This window comes from Oncorhynchus keta, chromosome 22 (genome assembly GCF_023373465.1).
Source record: "Oncorhynchus keta strain PuntledgeMale-10-30-2019 chromosome 22, Oket_V2, whole genome shotgun sequence".
NCBI classification, from domain to species: Eukaryota; Metazoa; Chordata; class Actinopteri; order Salmoniformes; family Salmonidae; genus Oncorhynchus; species Oncorhynchus keta.
The window spans coordinates 19,759,332-19,777,340 of NC_068442.1; the positions used below are offsets into that span (position 1 = coordinate 19,759,332).

General features: G+C 45.2%; 1 pseudogene; it reads left to right on the forward strand.

Annotated features, from left to right (window-relative positions):
• Positions 1–13,752: 13,752 nt before the first annotated feature.
• Positions 13,753–18,009, forward strand: part of LOC118377824 (WW domain-containing oxidoreductase-like) — a 202,841-nt pseudogene continuing 198,584 nt past the window's right edge.

The following is an 18,009-nucleotide window of genomic DNA, read 5'->3' on the forward strand; positions in this document are numbered from 1 at the left end:
ATAATGGCCATCATCACCTCCTTAACTCTGTGTAATAGCAGCCCTGGAATGGTATATCATAGCATCATTCAGATTAGATCCTTCTACGCTGGCCTGCTTTTACCCTTGAGTCGCAGAATTCAATATGTGTGTGTGTGAATGTGTAAATACTTATAGGGGCAGTAAATACAATTGTAAAACTCCTGAAAAATGTACCTCAAATATGAAGGAGCTGTTAACCCTTGGCGTGTTTGGCTTGGCTGGCGGGTATTGTTCCATGTCTGTCCTTGCTGTGGTGTCCTGTACAGTTACTCTGTGCATGAAGGAAAGACGCTCCCTCATGACGTTCCTGGGATAGAGATGAGATGTGGAAAAAGGCTGACGGGGGAGTCGGAAGCGGAGAGCGGAACATTGAACGCTCTTTCCTGGGGTAATGTGAGCTGACAGTGCTCTCCAGGGACAAACAGCGAGGGAAGTGTGTGTGTGCGCGTGCATCAGGAATAGCTGATATTCCCAATCCCAGACGGTGGAATCCCAGGAGTGGTGTTTTTCTCTGGCTTGAGGGATGAGTCTAACGGACCATTGGTCTGAGAGGAACACGCGCTTCCCTGGTTCACGCTACACTCACACACAATCACACACCTCACACACCTGCACATGCTGCAGGTCCCGTGTGTGTACTTGTATGTAGGCTTGGGTGACATACCATATATACAGTATACCGGGATATTTTAAAATACAGACGGAAAGGATTTTAATACCAAAAAAATAACAATTGGGTTGGGGAGGGGAGGGGGGGTGCTTATAACTAACTATAAGTTAACTACCTAAGACAGACCTTTTGGGGGGCATGTGCTCAAACCCCAAACATGGCACCCCACCAACACCTCCATAGTAGATTTCTAAACAGTGTTTTACATGGAAAATATAAACGTTGGACTGCTCTGTATTCGTCAGGCAAAACTGGAGGAAGTGAAACAAGTTCTGTCTGGTCACTAATCTGGATATGTACGCCAACGCCGATGACTGGTCATTGGTCAACAATCAAGACACGCAACTTTTTGGTTCTGAAGCATAGATGAGAATTTAACGACAACTTGCGGGCAGTGGGTTCAGAACGGCAACCAGCCATTTTTTTTTACCACCACCGAAAAGGCCACTTTGAAGACTGGAAGGGGAAAGGGGTAGTGCCCTATCTGTGCACGTGGTGCCAAATGAATTATCTCCAGCTCAGGGAACCAGCTATGCATTTGGTTTGCTAACTTGCTAGCGAAGTGGCTAGATGTCAAGATCAAGCTTCTTGGTTACAGCAGAGACAATCAATCCCCTCCTGGATCGTTTTGAAAGATATATAACGACCCTTGTGTGCACTGTCTATAATAACCTATACCCCGGTATGGTACCACAACAGTATGAAGGTATGGAAATCTGATGAACCCTACTTGTATGTTATATGGAGAGCAGGGGTCCTGAGTTAAAAAACTAAGAACAAACGTGTGACTGCTGTGAGGGGACAGGGCTGAGGACTGGGTTCTATACCTGGTCATGATAATACATATCTGGCAGGATCAGCTGTGTATGTAGACTGAATCCAGTCTGATAGAGTAGATGATGAGTAGTCTGTATTCAGTGTGTAAATGCAACTATGTATTCAGCTCTACAGTAATCTATCTTTCACCGCTTAATCTCCTCTCAACTCTCCTCCTCTCCTGTCTACCGGCATATGGTGTGTGATGAACTACACGTGCACACATACTCTGGCAGCAGACAGACAGAACCGGCAGTACCATGTGAACCTGAGACGACATCCTGAGACACAATAGTGTCTGTCTGCTGTAGTTGGGCTGTGATGTCTCATCAGATCTGCAGACATCTGCACACTGTCTGGTCTACCTCAACATCAGCTGATGTCAATCTAAACGTCTGCTTCTGATTTATGGGAGGCAGACCAGGAGCTAGTGTGTGTGCATGTGTGTGACTGATTCTCAATATGTCGTGGAGTCATGATGAGGATGGCCATGATGATGTGTTGTGTTTGTTCTCTTTGCAGCACAAGGCCAGGGTGGAGGCCATGAGGTTGGACCTGGCCTCTCTCCACCGTGTCAGAGTTCGCTGACTCATTCAAGGCAAAAGAAACTGTAAGTACACAACTCTCCACCCCACCCCTCTCACTATAAACCTAGTCTGTCCCATTCTCCTACTCTGTGGTTGTTTTTGTTTATTCCAAGACCCAGGGGTCTTCAAAAATAGAAAGCAGCCTGATTGTCTGGTTTGGACCGCTAAGAAAATAAATCCATACTTAGGTTTTGCTTACAGTTTTTTACGATTGCTTACACACTAAAATTGAACTTTTCCCACAATTAGCAAAACCTTACACTCAAGGAGCAAAACACAAGGCTAGATTTGCACAACTGTAAGCACATTGTCAGCTTCACACTATTTGCAAAACATTACACACAGTGATTTGCAAAACACTAAACACACTTGTATACATCCGACACAGAAGTATATCATGATGTCCCTTCCTTGCAATTTCAAAGCACTGACTGTCAAATTACCACACCTATGAGTCAATCTGTTTAACACAGCCATCAGGTGCACAAACACATGATTGTTAAATTGTAGACACACCAATCAGGTTTAAGCACTATAAAAATGCAGCAGGTAAGTTCACCTGCCTTCAACCAAAATGGAAGGAGTCAGAAGAAGAGTGAGGGTGAGAGGAGGAGAAGGAGTACACAGAGGAGGAGGAGGAGTACACAGAGGAGGAGAAGGAGTACACAGAGGAGGAGAAGGAGTACACAGAGGAGGAGAAGGAGTACACAGAGGAGGAGAAGGAGTACACAGAGGAGGAGAAGGAGTACACAGAGGAGGAGAAGGAGTACACAGAGGAGGAGAAGGAGTACACAGAGGAGGAGAAGGAGTACACAGAGGAGGAGAAGGAGTACACAGAGGAGGAGAAGGAGTACACAGAGGAGGAGAAGGAGGTAGAGGCCGAGCCAGAGGTCGACGAAGACTAGTGGACCATGTTGTGAACCACGGATTGACGCTGAGGGAGGCTGGACTGAGAGTTCAGCCAAATCTTAGCAGATATACAGCGGCATCTGTCATAAGGACTTTTCGACAGGAAAACAGGTAGAAGATCTGTCTACAGTTACAGTAATCAGCTGCTTATTGTCTGCACCATATCAGCACTTGTGATACCCCTTCCTGTGACATTGTACAGTAAGTTACATGTATTATTCTCTACATAGGATTGAGGGTCGGGAACGACAAAGAGGAAGGGGACCCATATTCACGCAAGAACAAGAGAGAGAGATAATAAACATGGTTTTGGCCAATAATGCTATCAGGCTGAGAACTTCAAGCCGACATTATCGGTGACCATGCCATTTTCAATAATGTCCATCAGTCAACACTGGCACGCATCCTGAAAAGTCATCATGTTCAAATGAAACAACTTCATCGAGTGCCTTTTGAGCAGAATTCAGAGGGTCAAACGGCTGCGGCATGAGTATGTGGAGGTTTGTAATTGTTCACTTTAGCACTGATGTTGCATACTGCACACTTGACTTTTTTACATTGACTGTATACTAGAACCTATCCTGAACTACACAATCGTGTCTTTCACTGTATTTTAGGGAGTTTTGCAGATGGATGCTGAGGAAATCCTGCATGAATTCATATATATTGATGAGGCAGGGTTCAACCTCACAAAAGCAAGAAGTAGAGGCAGAAATATCAATGTCCCAGGGCAACGTGGGGGTAACATCACCCTTTGCGCTGCCATTTCACAGCATGGGGTTGTCCTCCGTCATGCCAAATTGGGCCCTTACAACACACCTCACATTCTCTCATTTTTGGACAGATTGCACCACATCGACACAGCAGGTAATGAAATGCACCAGATGCAATACACGGTCATCTGGGACAATGTGTCATTCCACCGCTCTGCTTTGGTCCAGAACTGGTTTCAACACCATCCACAGTTGACAGTACTATACCTTCCACCATACTCTCCGTTTCTAAACCCTGTCGAAGAGTTTTTCTCTGCATGGCGGTAGAAGGTTTACGATCTCCAGCCCCAGGCCCAGGTACCCCTCATTCAGGCCAGGAAGGTTTACGATCTCCTGCCCCAGGCCCAGGTACCCCTCATTCAGGCCAGGAAGGTTTACAATCTCCAGCCCCAGGCTCAGGTACCCCTCTTTCAGGCCAGGAAGGTTTACGATCTCCAGCCCCAGGCCCAGGTACCCCTCATTCAGGCCAGGAAGGTTTACGATCTCCAGCCCCAGGCCCAGGTACCCCTCATTCAGGCCAGGAAGGTTTACGATCTCCAGCCCCAGGCCCAGGTACCCCTCATTCAGGCCAGGAAGGTTTACGATCTCCAGCCCCAGGCCCAGGTACCCCTCATTCAGGCCAGGAAGGTTTACGATCTCCAGCCCCAGGCCCAGGTACCCCTCATTCAGGCCAGGAAGGTTTACGATCTCCAGCCCCAGGCCCAGGTACCCCTCATTCCCTCATTCCAGCCCCAGGCCCAGGCCATGGAAGGTTTACGATCTTCCAGCCCCAGGCATTCAGGCCAGGTTTACGATCTCCATCCCCAGGCTCTCATTCAGGCCAGGAGGTTTACGATCTCCAGCCCCAGGCCCAGGTACCCCTCATTCAGGCCATGGAAGGTTTACGATCTCCAGCCCCAGGCTCAGGTACCCCTCATTCAGGCCATGGAGGTTTACGATCTCCAGCCCCAGGCTCAGGTACCCCTCATTCAGGCCATGGAGGTTTACGATCTCCAGCCCCAGGCTCAGGTACCCCTCATTCAGGCCATGGAGGTTTACGATCTCCAGCCCCAGGCCCAGGTACCCCTCATTCAGGCCAGGAAGGTTTACGATCTCCAGCCCCAGGCTCAGGCCAGGTACCCCTCATTCAGGCCAGGAAGGTTTACGATCTCCAGCCCCAGGCTCAGGTACCCCTCATTCAGGCCATGGAGGTTTACGATCTCCAGCCCCCCAGGCATTCAGGCCATGGGTACGATCTCCAGCCCCAGGCTCAGGTACCCCTCATTCAGGCCATGGAGGTTTACGATCTCCAGCCCCAGGCTCAGGTACCCCTCATTCAGGCCATGGAGGTTTACGATCTCCAGCCCCAGGCCCAGGTACCCCTCATTCAGGCCATGGAGGTTTACGATCTCCAGCCCCAGGCTCAGGTACCCCTCATTCAGGCCATGGAGGTTTACGATCTCCAGCCCCAGGCTCAGGTACCCCTCATTCAGGCCATGGAGGTTTACGATCTCCAGCCCCAGGCCCAGGTACCCCTCATTCAGGCCATGGAGGTTTACGATCTCCAGCCCCAGGCTCAGGTACCCCTCATTCAGGCCATGGAGGTTTACGATCTCCAGCCCCAGGCTCAGGTACCCCTCATTCAGGCCATGGAGGAGATCTCCAGCCCCACAGGTACCCCTCATTCAGGCCATGGAGGACGCCGCCGCGCCGCAGCTGTGCAAGGATGGATTCGACATTCAAGACGGTTCTTCCCACGTTGTCTTGTTAATGATTATATTGCTTGTGATGTTGATAATTCTCTGGCCAGATCCAGCTAGGCGAAGAGATAATGTATAGTGTGTTTACTGTAGTATTTTCTGTAAAATATATTGTCATTTTTTTTCAGATTATTTTTTACGTTTGTTGTTTAGTGTTTACTGTTACATCTAATTGTAACCTGTACTGGATACAGTATTTTACGTTTGTCTGTTTGCTGAGCTAACAGTGTTATTTATGCACACTACTGTAGTAGCATGAAAACTGGGACATGTTTGGTTGTGATTCTCCATGTTGACATGTTGACTGATTTGGGTATATGTAAAGACAAAATATATATTTTCCTCAGTCTGCAGCATTGGTCTTGTGTAGTGTTTGTATAGTTGCACTTTCTCTGTGTACTTCATTTACAGTACTCTAATCACTGACAATTAGACTTGCTGAAAGTGTTTTAGGTTGGCAACAGCACTGTGTAACTGGCTCAAAAAGATTGAAGTCATATGAAATGTGTGTGTTTCGTATGGTAACAAAATATTATTTTTATGAAGTCGTGTATAGTTTTGACAAAAGTGTTCCATTTTGCAAAAGATCTGAAGTGTTGTGCTACTTTGGTGTAGGGTTGTGCTAATTGTGTGTAGTGTTTTGACAAACCGGGCCCTGTTTTCAAAATTGTGCTTAAACAATTGAAAAAACTAAGATCATTAGTATTTTTTTCAGAGCAGTTAACTCCCTCATGCTTGATACAGTATAGTACATGCCCAGATGAGTTAGACATAATGAAGTCTGTCATTTGAGGTCTGTGCATATCAGTCATTATTCTCCTACCCTTAGGGTTTTATCTCCCCCGATGTTGCTGTCATTACACACATGCACACACACAGTCTACATGCCCTAATAACACTTTCATTTGGCTTATTCCCTCTGCTCTTAGTGCTCTGATACTGTCTGTCTGTCTTCCCTCTGCTCTTAGTGCTCTGATACTGTCTGTCTGTCTTCCCTCTGCTCTTAGTGCTCTGATATTGTCTGTCTGTCTTCCCTCTGCTCTTAGTGCTCTGATAATGTCTGTCTGTCTTCCCTCTGCTCTTAGTGCTCTGATACTGTCTGTCTGTCTTCCCTCTGCTCTTAGTGCTCTGATACTGTCTGTCTGTCTGTCTTCCCTCTGCTCTTAGTGCTCTGATACTGTCTGTCTGTCTTCCCTCTGCTCTTAGTGCTCTGATACTGTCTGTCTGTCTTCCCTCTGCTCTTAGTGCTCTGATACTGTCTGTCTGTCTTCCCTCTGCTCTTAGTGCTCTGATACTGTCTGTCTGTCTTCCCTCTGCTCTTAGTGCTCTGATACTGTCTGTCTGTCTTCCCTCTGCTCTTAGTGCTCTGATACTGTCTGTCTGTCTTCCCTCTGCTCTTAGTGCTCTGATACTGTCTGTCTGTCTTCCCTCTGCTTTTAGTGCTCTGATACTGTCTGTCTGTCTTCCCTCTGCTCTTAGTGCTCTGATACTGTCTGTCTGTCTTCCCTCTGCTCTTAGTGCTCTGATACTGTCTGTCTGTCTTCCCTCTGCTCTTAGTGCTTTGATACTGTCTGTCTGTCTTCCCTCTGCTCTTAGTGCTCTGATACTGTCTGTCTGTCTTCCCTCTGCTCTTAGTGCTCTGATACTGTCTGTCTGTCTTCCCTCTGCTCTTAGTGCTCTGATACTGTCTGTCTTAGTGTGTGTGTGTCAGAGGAGATTAGAAAAGGATAAGTGAAAATGGAGAATGTGTAACCTGAGCTACCCACAATGCAAGGCTATTTGAGACCGAGCCACAGTTGGTATTAGTTTGAGTCACCTACTCTCTCACACTTTCATACCGACAGTCACACAGGACATCCTGACCATGGGCCTCTGTCGGACACCATATGGGTACGTACGTCCATGCGATGTGTGTGGATGACATTGCTCCACAAGAGACTTTGTAACACTTATTCTGTGGTGGTCAGCGTTTAGGGCGTGTGTGTCGTCACTCTGTTGCAGTCTTGGGGTCACGTTCTGTTCTTGCAGCCATGCTCATATTCTGTGTGTGTTTACGTTTGTGCACAGGGTGTATTGCTGGTCCTAGGGGAGTTTTAGGGCTGTCATTGCCCCTGGCTGCCCTGGGGCAGGGTATGGCCATCCAGGCCATGTGACTTGGGCTGCAGCCAAACCCTTCCACAGCCTTCCCTTACCCCCTTATCCCCTGCCCACCTCCTGTCTCCTCAGACCCCCTCCTTTTACTCCATCCCCAGCAACTCCTCCAACCCACCAAGCCCGGGTCTCCTGTTCCACACACCACATGCCCCCCCTCCTCCACAGCCTCTTCTGAAGTGGGGGAATGGGGACCAGACCAGTAGTAGTAGGGAGTAACCTGTCCTTTGCTCTGTGATCAGAGTGTGATGGTGCTTAATGGTAGAGGCAGATTAACCCATAAGTCAGGAGATGTCTGGGACCAGGGATCCATACTGAGAGAGAACCCGTCCCTTTCTCTTCCCTTTTCTCTCGCCTTCTCTTTATACCTCCCTCTATTTCCCTCTATGTAGCCCTTTTCTCCATCTCTTTTCTCTCTTGTCTTTCTCTCTCTCCCCATCTCTATATCTTACAATCTCTCCCTCCCCGTAGTCCTTCTTTCTCCCCTTCTCTCGTCCTTTCTCTTTGTACCCTTCCCTCTCTCTCCCTCAATCCTCCTCTTTTTCTTACCTCTCTCCCTCTGTGTTTTTGGCCAGGCTGTATTTCTTCATTAGGGGTGGTGGTGGGGGTAGTGGGGGAGTCCCCGGGGGATGTCAGAGTACATTAATTCTCATCAGAACAGGAGAGCAGAGAGGAGCGGAGTGAAGCAAAGTGGAGGGGAGAGAAGAGGAGAAGCTGTGAATGGCACAGTTCAAGCTTTCTGAATGTACCAACTCTATTACAGAATTAATGTCTTGAAGCACAACACATATGCAGTGGCTTGAGAAAGTATTCACCCCCTTGGCATTTTTCAAATGTTGTTGCATTACAACCTGGAATTAAAATATATTTTTTGGGGGGGAGGGTTATGTCATTAGATTTACACAACATGCCCACCATTTTGAAGATGCAACATATTTTTTCTTGTGAAACAAACAAGAAATAAGACAATACAAACGGTAAACTTGAGCATGAATAACTATTCAGCCCCCCTAAAGTCAATAATATGTAGAGCCACCTTTTGCAGCAATTACAGCTGCAAGTCTCTTGGGGTATGTCTCTATAAGCTTGGCACATCTAGCCACTGGACAACTTTTCCAGCTCCTTCAAGTTGAATGGGTTCCGCTGGTGTACAGCAATCTTTAAGTCATACCACATATTCTCAAATGAATTGAGGTCTGGGCTTTGGCTAGGCCATTCCAAGACATTTAAATGTTTCCCCTTAAACCACTCTAGTGTTGCTTTAGCAGTATGCTGAGGGTCATTGTCCTGCTGGAAGGTGAACCTCTGTCCCAGTCTCAAATCTCTGGAAGACTGAAATAGGTTTCCCTCAAGAATTTCCCTGTATTTAGCCCCATCCATCATTCCTTTAATTCTGACCAGTTTCCCAGTCCCTGTCGGTGAAAAACATCCCCACAGCATGATGCTGCCACCAACATGCTTCACTGTGTGAAGTGTTCTTGGGGTGATGAGAGGTGTTGGGTTTGCGCCAGACATAGCATTTTCCTTGATGGCCAAAAAGCTCAATTTTAGTCTCATCTGACCAGAGTACCGTCTTCAATATGTTTGGGGAGTCTCCCACATGCCTTTTGGCAAACACCAAAAGTGTTTGCTTATTTCTTTCTTAAAACCTCTTGAGACTCTAGGGGCAGTATTTCATTTTTGGATAAAAAAACCTTCCCGTTGTAAACAAGATATTTTGTCACGTAAAGATGCTCGACTATGCATATAATTGACAGCTTTGGATGGAAAACACTCTGACGTTTCCAAAACTGCAAAGATATTATCTGTGAGTGCCACAGAACTGATGCTACAGGCGAAACCAAGATGAAACTTCAAACAGGAAATGAGCAGAATTTTTGAGGCTCTGTTTTCCATTGTCTCCTTATATGGCTGTGAATGTGCCCTGAACGAGCCTACACTTTCTGCCGTTTGCACAAGGTGTCTGCAGCATTGTGACGTATTTGTAGGCATATCATTGGAAGATTGGCCATAAGACACTACATTTACCATGTGATTCAGAGGAGAAAGCATACTTCCACGAACGATATATCATTGAAGAGATATGTGAAAAACACCTTGAGGATTGATTCTAAACAACGTTTGCCATGTTTCAGTCGATATTATGGAGTTAATTTGGAAAAAAGTTTGGCGTTTTGATGACTGAATTTTCGTTTTTTTTGTAGCCAAAAGTGATGAACGATTTCTCCTACACAAAGAATCTTTTTGTAAAAACGGAACATTTGCTATCTAACTGAGAGTCTCCTCATTGAAAATATCCGAAGTTCTTCAAAGGTAAATGATTTTATTTGAATGCTTTTCTTGTTTTTGTGAAAATGTTGCCCGCTGAATGCTACGCTAAATTCTACGCTAGCTATCAATACTGTTACACAAATGCTTGTTTTGCTATGGTTGAAAAGCATATTTTGAAAATCTGAGATGACAGTGTTGTTAACAAAAGGCTACGCTTGAGAGTTAGCATATTGATTTAATTTAATTTACGATTTTCATGAATAGCTAACGTTGCGTTATGGTAATGAGCTTGAAGCTGTATTCGCGATCCCGGATCCGGGGTGGCTAGTATCAAGAGGTTTTAAGCAATGGCTTTTTTTCTGACCACTCTTCCGTAAATCCCAGCTCTGTGGAGTATACGGCTTAAAGTGGTCCTATGGACAGATACTCCAATCTCCGCTGTGGAGCTTTGCAGCTCCTAGTTTCTTACTGGCGATAAAAATGTATGATTAGCATCATTTTTTAGCATCATTACTGAATTATTTAATGTAACAAATCAAACATTAAACCTCGTAAACAGTTCATGGGAATTAATGGTAACCTCATAAACAATTTAGACCCAGCGTTTATTTGAAACAGCCGTTTATTTCCTGAAATGTGTGCCAGTGCCCAGCTATTAAAAGGGACAGGCGGCTATTTGAGACTGCGTTTAATTGAAGTTTTACTGTATGCCTTTTTTGCCGTGGTATCATTTTGGTATAATTGTTGTATTGAGAATTGTGATGGTATCGAGAATCGGGATACTAAACCTAGTATCTGAATCAAAGTCAAAATTTTGGTGTCGTGACCACTTATACACACATATCAACCGTTTTGTTCCAGTTCCTGTACCAGTTCCTGTCCCGGTATGGCCAATAAAGACCTAATGACCATTGGACAGAGCCTAGCTGCACCCAGAGCCAATCACCTCCTTCAGGCAGGTTATCATAGAGATCAGAGGTCAGGCCAGAGGGGGCTAGTTACATTAAACAATTCACTCATCTCTCCCTCTTTGGTACTTAACACCCCCACTTGACCAGAGCTAAGATAGCATTTAGGGCCAGCAGTAGGCCCAACAAAGACCTTCATTAGGGCTGTGGTTATGAAGATGAGACCCTGGGCTAGGAACTGATGTCTGCTCTTCTGAGGGTGAGGGGCCCTGACCACAGAGATACACAATAAGGACCAGTGGTCTCGCCTTAACTGCTCTTTAAAAACCTTCAGTCTGGGGCTCTTGACCAATTGTGCTATTTTGTGTATTTTTTGGTGCTGATCTGAACTTTTTTTGTACATATTGTTTCTGCTGTCGTTTCCTATGGCCGAAAATGGCTTCTGGACATTGGAACAGCTATCACTAACCTCCATTTGGATGAAGACTTCTACTTCAATGAGTCGGAGGCAATATATATTGATTATCATGGACCAAGCCGAAATCCTCAACACTTGGAGGAGACTGCGCTATGCAGTGAGAGGCACTGGAAGGGTTTGGCTACAGCCCAAGTCACATGTTCTGGATACCTGACGAGACTATGTCAGAGAGTGGATAAATCACCGCTCCCCTCTGTTCTTTTGGCGAATGTGGAGAATCACTGGAGAATAAACGGTATGAGCTCAATTCGATACTATCCTGTCAATGTGATCTTCAGAACTGGGCGGCAGGGTAGCCTAGTGGTTAGAGCGTTGGACTAGTAACCGAAAGGTTGCAAGTTCAAATCCCCGAGCTGACAAGGTAGAAATCTGTCGTTCTGCCCCTGAACAGGCAGTTAACCCACTGTTCCTAGGCCATCATTGAAAATAAGAATTTGTTCTTAACTGACTTGCCTAGTAAAATAAAAAAAATATCCTACGTTTCTCTGAGTCGTGCTGAACAAGGACATGATAAATATAAATCTAGCTGGATTTTCTATACATCTGCAGGACATAGAGGACGCGTTGGATGGCTACCCGAACGCTATGGGTTCTGACAGGGTTTACCTGTTGAAACGAACGTCGAATAGACACATGACAAGGTTAATTCGTCTACAACAGCAACACATGCTAAATGACTACGTTAAACTTGCCACAGCTTTGAAATTAGAATTCAGTGGTTCTGCAACTCGCAAACACGATAGCTCACTGGCTAACACCGTAAAACAAGCTCGGAACAAACACCCACAAGTTTACTATCATAGGTTTCGTTCAGCTTACTTTGGCCTACTCACTGAAACAGGAATGGAAGACCTGTTACCTTTTAAACAAATGTTCCTGTCGAACATGCATCCTACCTTCATTACCTACTTGGGTCCTGCCGCCCACATTGGCTTGCATTTCTTACAACTCAGAGAGCTTGCAAGCACAGCTTTTGAGGCACCAAAAGTTCACAATGCTAAGAGCCCTAACCACTCGGTTTTGAAGTTTGACCAGGAGCACTCACTCCAGTTAGAGGGTGCATTATCAGGTATTGGAGCGTTGAGAGATGACGCACAACAACAGTTTCTACCATGAAACCATGATTCCAATAACCTCTGCGGTCGAAATAACTGTAAAGTACGTCGCCATCAACATGACTACCGCTACAATCGACCTGTTCGCTACGTTCCTGCACCCAACCCACAAAAAGTGTCAAAGCACAAGGGTAACAGAGGGGTGAAGGACAAACAAAACGTAGACCAATATTCTCCAGAAGTTCCACTACGGGAAGAACTAAACGAGAACAATTTGAGAAAAGGGAAAAAGATAAGTCACAAGGACTAGACAGGGAATTACTGGACACCAGGTCCACAGGAATTAACACCCATAGCAAGGACGTTAAAGTTCTAATTTCTCCCGCTCTCATTCAAGACCCTATCCAGGGCCCGCTTGATCAAGACACAAGCCCCCGGGCTTTGTATATGGATTCTGATACAAAGGTGGTGAAGAAAAAGGTCAAACACTTTGTTAAAGCCAAGCCCACTCAAAATCGGAAAAGTCAATCTGCTTCCACCTTGAACAGAAATGGCACATCACGTCGTTGCGAACGACCACTCCATTTTGTGGAGAATATGTCCACTGACCACGAATCTAAACGGCCATACCTGGAAACAGTCATAGAGGACTGCTTAACTGGTCAGGCGCTAATTGATTTGGGTGCGACAATATCACTCATCTCTCAAACCTTGTTCAATGATCTCAGAAGGGCTTTGAAGCCAACTAAACGTTGGTTAAAGTGGAACGATGCGGCACTACACTTCGAGGGCTCACTCAGACTACCTCGCCTTTCACATTGAGAGTCATGCTGAAACTACACTTCAAGGACTTATCGCTCGTTCACCCTGTGTATGTTACCAGCCTTGAAGCTGTAACCCTGCTACTTGGCGCAGACTTGATGGATCGGTTACTCCCATTGATGGATTGGAAAACCAACCAGGTATGGTCACAGGACACCGTGCCTTCTCCACTGACCACACTGTCTCCCCCTAACGCTAGCTGCAACGCAGTCATTCACGAGGGGTGTCTGTCGAAAGCACCCTCTTGGGGCAGAATCCGATCCAAGGAGATATTACGATATCTCGACACATTCCATCAGCCAACTTGATTGACCATTCTTTTCAGCTGTCTCTGTGTCTCTGCAACTTCCCTCCTCCTTGCAGTCGTGCAATATGGTAGTTGAGATTAACTCCTCTTGCCCGTCGGACACTTCCGCAAGCACTGCGGCCATCTCAGCAAGAAAAACATTGATGCACAGAGTATACTCTGCTTCCGATGATACACCTTCCGCTTTGTTGGGGACTGTCAACCCTTACAATGATACTAATGGCGTCAGTCCAGCATCTGACCCGATGATTCCCACTGGTGAAACACTTAGCGATATCACAGACCGATATCCTCGTCTCAGTTCGCAGGTACTGAAGAGGTTGCCACACGCGGACGCTGTGGTGACTGACATGCCTCGACAGCCACTGAGCATTTTGAAGCACAAACACCAGGAGATTTGGTTGAAAGGTTACAGCCATTCTCATAACGTGGCCGCTGACAACTCGTACATAGGGTCCGACCCTTTCGTTTGTGCCTCGGACACCAACACCACCCGCTGGTGGGGGGTCCGGAGACACAAAGGGGGGGAATAGTAACCCAGACCCATGATGAGCCTCATCGAGGCCGGTGGGCGGGTCGAGCCTGCAGACAACACCGTACGAGGCCGCCAGAGCATAAATCAAATCAAATCTAGTTGTAAACTCCCCTATGAGAATAGTGAGGAGCAGACAGGCCCCTAGATGGGGATTATTTTAGAACACATCTAAGATAGCACTGAGGTGTACCACACTGGTCATAAAGGATGTCCAGTGGACTTGTCCACCTCCAAAACAAATGGCAACAATAATCATTCCTTGCCATGTGTAGGTTCAACTACAATAAAACTTCAATCATGTGTTCCAATAGTATAATATTTCAGAATAAATCTGTAGGATAACTGGTCCCTTTGAGCACCAGTACCAATACCAGCGACAGTCAGTCGAGCTACAATCAGTAAGAAGGTTAGAGACCTAACCAATCAAATTACCCTTGACAATAGCAACATAGGAGTCACTCAGAGTGCAACACGTGGAAGGGAATCTCCATCTCTTCCAATGGTTAACACACATGTCACTAATAAATAGAATCCTTCAATCAGGAGGAAAATTATTACAAGTCATTAACCATGATCATACCACGTACGACTGGTCCAATAAGAAGAGTACTTCTTTCGTGAGGTTAGCTCCTCCGTGGATAACATAGCTATGAAATAGACTCCATACCTATCACCACTACAATAGTGGAAGACACAGTGACTTGTAGTAAAAACTACTACAGACTCCCACGACACCAATTCTGACTGACATCCAGGCATTGACCTGAAAATTACCTGGCTACGCCAGACTCATTCTGAACAAGTTGTAATCTGCCAGGATACTTGGTTTTCTTCCCTTGACATGCGCGCTTGTGTAAGCATAACTGCCCATGCACAACGGAACATCCAACTAGGATTTATGCTAGGATCACTTAAGGGTCCAAGCAAATTACCAGCTTTAGTAAAGTTGAACATTTACTGCTCGGCCTTTGACTCTACAGCACTCACCAGTTTTCTTCCCAGAAGTCCATAGGTCATCCCTGTAGACTGCCCAAAACTAGTACCGTACAGCTGTAAACTTATTATATAGTTATCAACTTAGGATAGTGCCTAAGCAACACACCAAGTAGGAAAACCATAGATATGGCATTAGAGACAATGGCATGATAGTCATTTTGCCAGAATATTGGACGCATATAGAATACAGTCCAGTTAGATGCTTTTTGTGTGAGAACTATATTTTGTATATCTTTAGTTTATGCTTTCATTCCTTTTCGGTTCAGTTCCTTTGACACTTAGGAAGTGATAGAGCCATAAACAAAGTCCCCATACAACCATCACTTAGTGCCACAATTCCGCTCATTGGGGAATGAATGTAATTATATATATTTCATGAGTGTGTGTGCGTTGTTAACATCTGCCTAAGTTACTGCCCAGATCTTCCTGTCTGGACGACGACCAGACTACGTGTCCGGAACGGCGACCTCAAATCCAGACACCCACGGCCCATCCTTGTGGCGGCATGCCCCGCTGTCAGAGAGCCTACCAAGGTAAACCACAAGAGGGGGAGACCGCAACGGCGATCACAAACCAGGACATCCCCTGGCCCTCCCGGGGGTACTTTGCAGCTTCCTGGGAACCTACCAAGGTACATCACTAGAAGTGACCGCAACGGCGATCACCAACCGGACATCAACTGCCATCCTTGTGGTGGACTGCTCCGCTTTCAGAGAAGCCTACCAAGTTCAACCACCAGAGGGGACTGCAACGATGATCTACAAACAGGACATCAAGTGTTCATGATTTTATGTTGATTTGTAACTTGCAGGACAAACAAGATCCAAATCACCAGGGGTGGTATGTCATGACGTTGCCCTCTTTGGGTATAGCAAGCCCCATCCCCCTCTCCCTGCCTCCCCCTTGCCTCCTTCAACTAGGCTGCTGTGGTCAGAGAGAGGTCGTAAATTCCTGAGAAGACCCGCCACATGGGCACATAGTATAAGAGGCAGAGTACATTTTCATATAGGACAAAGGAATTTCTTCCACCTCACAGAACTTGAGGAACGAACAATTGTAATGAGAAAGTATAAAAGATCGGTGAAGAATCCATCTACGAACTGGTCCGTTTGTTACAACTTGGGGAAGCTCATGGGAGACGGTGTGGCCACATTACCATAACAATGTTTATATAATAGCCTCAGATATGAGGTTTACATCTAATTGTTGTATAACATGAATGAGTATTATACTGTTTACACAATTTTACAATGTGATTTTGGACTGTTAAATGAAGGAAAACTCAAAAAAGGGAATTGGAGTTAACTAAATCAGAGGACCGCCCCTCAGTCCAGTTAGGGTCAGGCGTCCTGGGACAGCCCTTTTATGCAATTCCGAATAAAACCCAACTTTGAGAAATGATCACCAGACCATGTTTTTCTCCATTAGGAGAGGACAAAGTTTGTAGACCCTTGCTGAATCTTTTAACCATACCACTTGGTTAAACTCTTAGACTATCGATACCAACAGAATAAGAACAAGTCTTTGATATGAATTACTAGTCTGCATCTAGGAATTCGGTGTCAGTGAAAGCGAAGAACGACAACCGCCGAAACATCCATTCTATAACGAAACGAATGAATGTCACTCTGAACTATCCACTATAACCACGACAGAGAGAGGGAGAGAGACAGACAATTCTACAAAAGAAACAACTTTTCACCAGCGATCAAGATGACACACTGAGCGTAAATATATATATTGATTGCAACTGTTCCCGAATGAGTGAGAATTCATGTGCAAAGGATTAGCATTTCAATTGTTATAATTATCACTGCAGTGACTTCTTAGTCGACCCCCATTTCCCCTTTTGTCTAACAAGCCGCCATGCCGGTTTAGCCCACTAGGGCACATTCTCCTATCATTTCTTGTAACCATATTTACTGTTTGCATTTCAGTGAATTACTTAGTTAGTAATAAATAAATGATTTAAGACTATTAATGTATGGATGACTCATAGTGAAGACTGGGTTCGTGCAGATAACCAACAATTTACGACGTTTGGAATGAGACTAACGTGAGGTAAAGTAAATAATTCATTAATCCGAAGACTAATTGATCAGATAAAATATCTGAAAAGTTATTTTAGGAAATGATAACTTTGTAATCTGAATATTTTTCCTTGGTGCCCCGACTTCCTAGTTAATTACAGTTACATGATTAATCAGTTGATCGCGCAATACTAATTACAGAGAATCTTTAATAAAAAGTCTTCCATTTAATGATAGTAAAGACACGACACAATCATGTAACAATTAACTCATTAGGATTTGGGGCACCATGGAAGAAGTTGTTGAGAGAGTTACCTTCTCCCGAATTCACCTATAACATCCATAAAACAGTCAACATATTAATCATAACCTCTTATCAATTCTCATTCTGAACATCGTAACCTTCTTCGATCTGCAAAACGCCCAGCTTTGCTCATTATTCAGTACTACACAAATTGATTTAATGATTTATTTAATAACTAACTAAATAATAACAGAATACACATACACCCTTTACATGAGACACAGATCCATAGTGGACTGACAAAATATGATGGTTTATTACACTGAGATGGAGAGGGGGAGACAGAGAGAGAGAGAGAGAGAGCGAGAGAAAGGACATTTACCATGGATACATTCTAGGACTGTCCTTACATTAATCATATACCTTGCACATAAACCACCGCCCGTTAGGAATAAGACATCATGATTGTATTTACGCGTTTGAATGCCGTTCGCTGTTTCTCTGTCTGAGCTAGCCGTCCTTCGGAAGAATGTTTGTTTGGCCTTTCAGCGGCATGCTTGTAAGGCTCTGATTGTCCGAAAGGGGTCTCCCCTTTCCCGTCCTCTACTTTTGTTCACTCTGGAAGATAACCAGCCATGTTGATGGTTCCCATTGGTGATTGGGAACTTTGTAGGATAGTTGTTTAGATTCTCTTTTC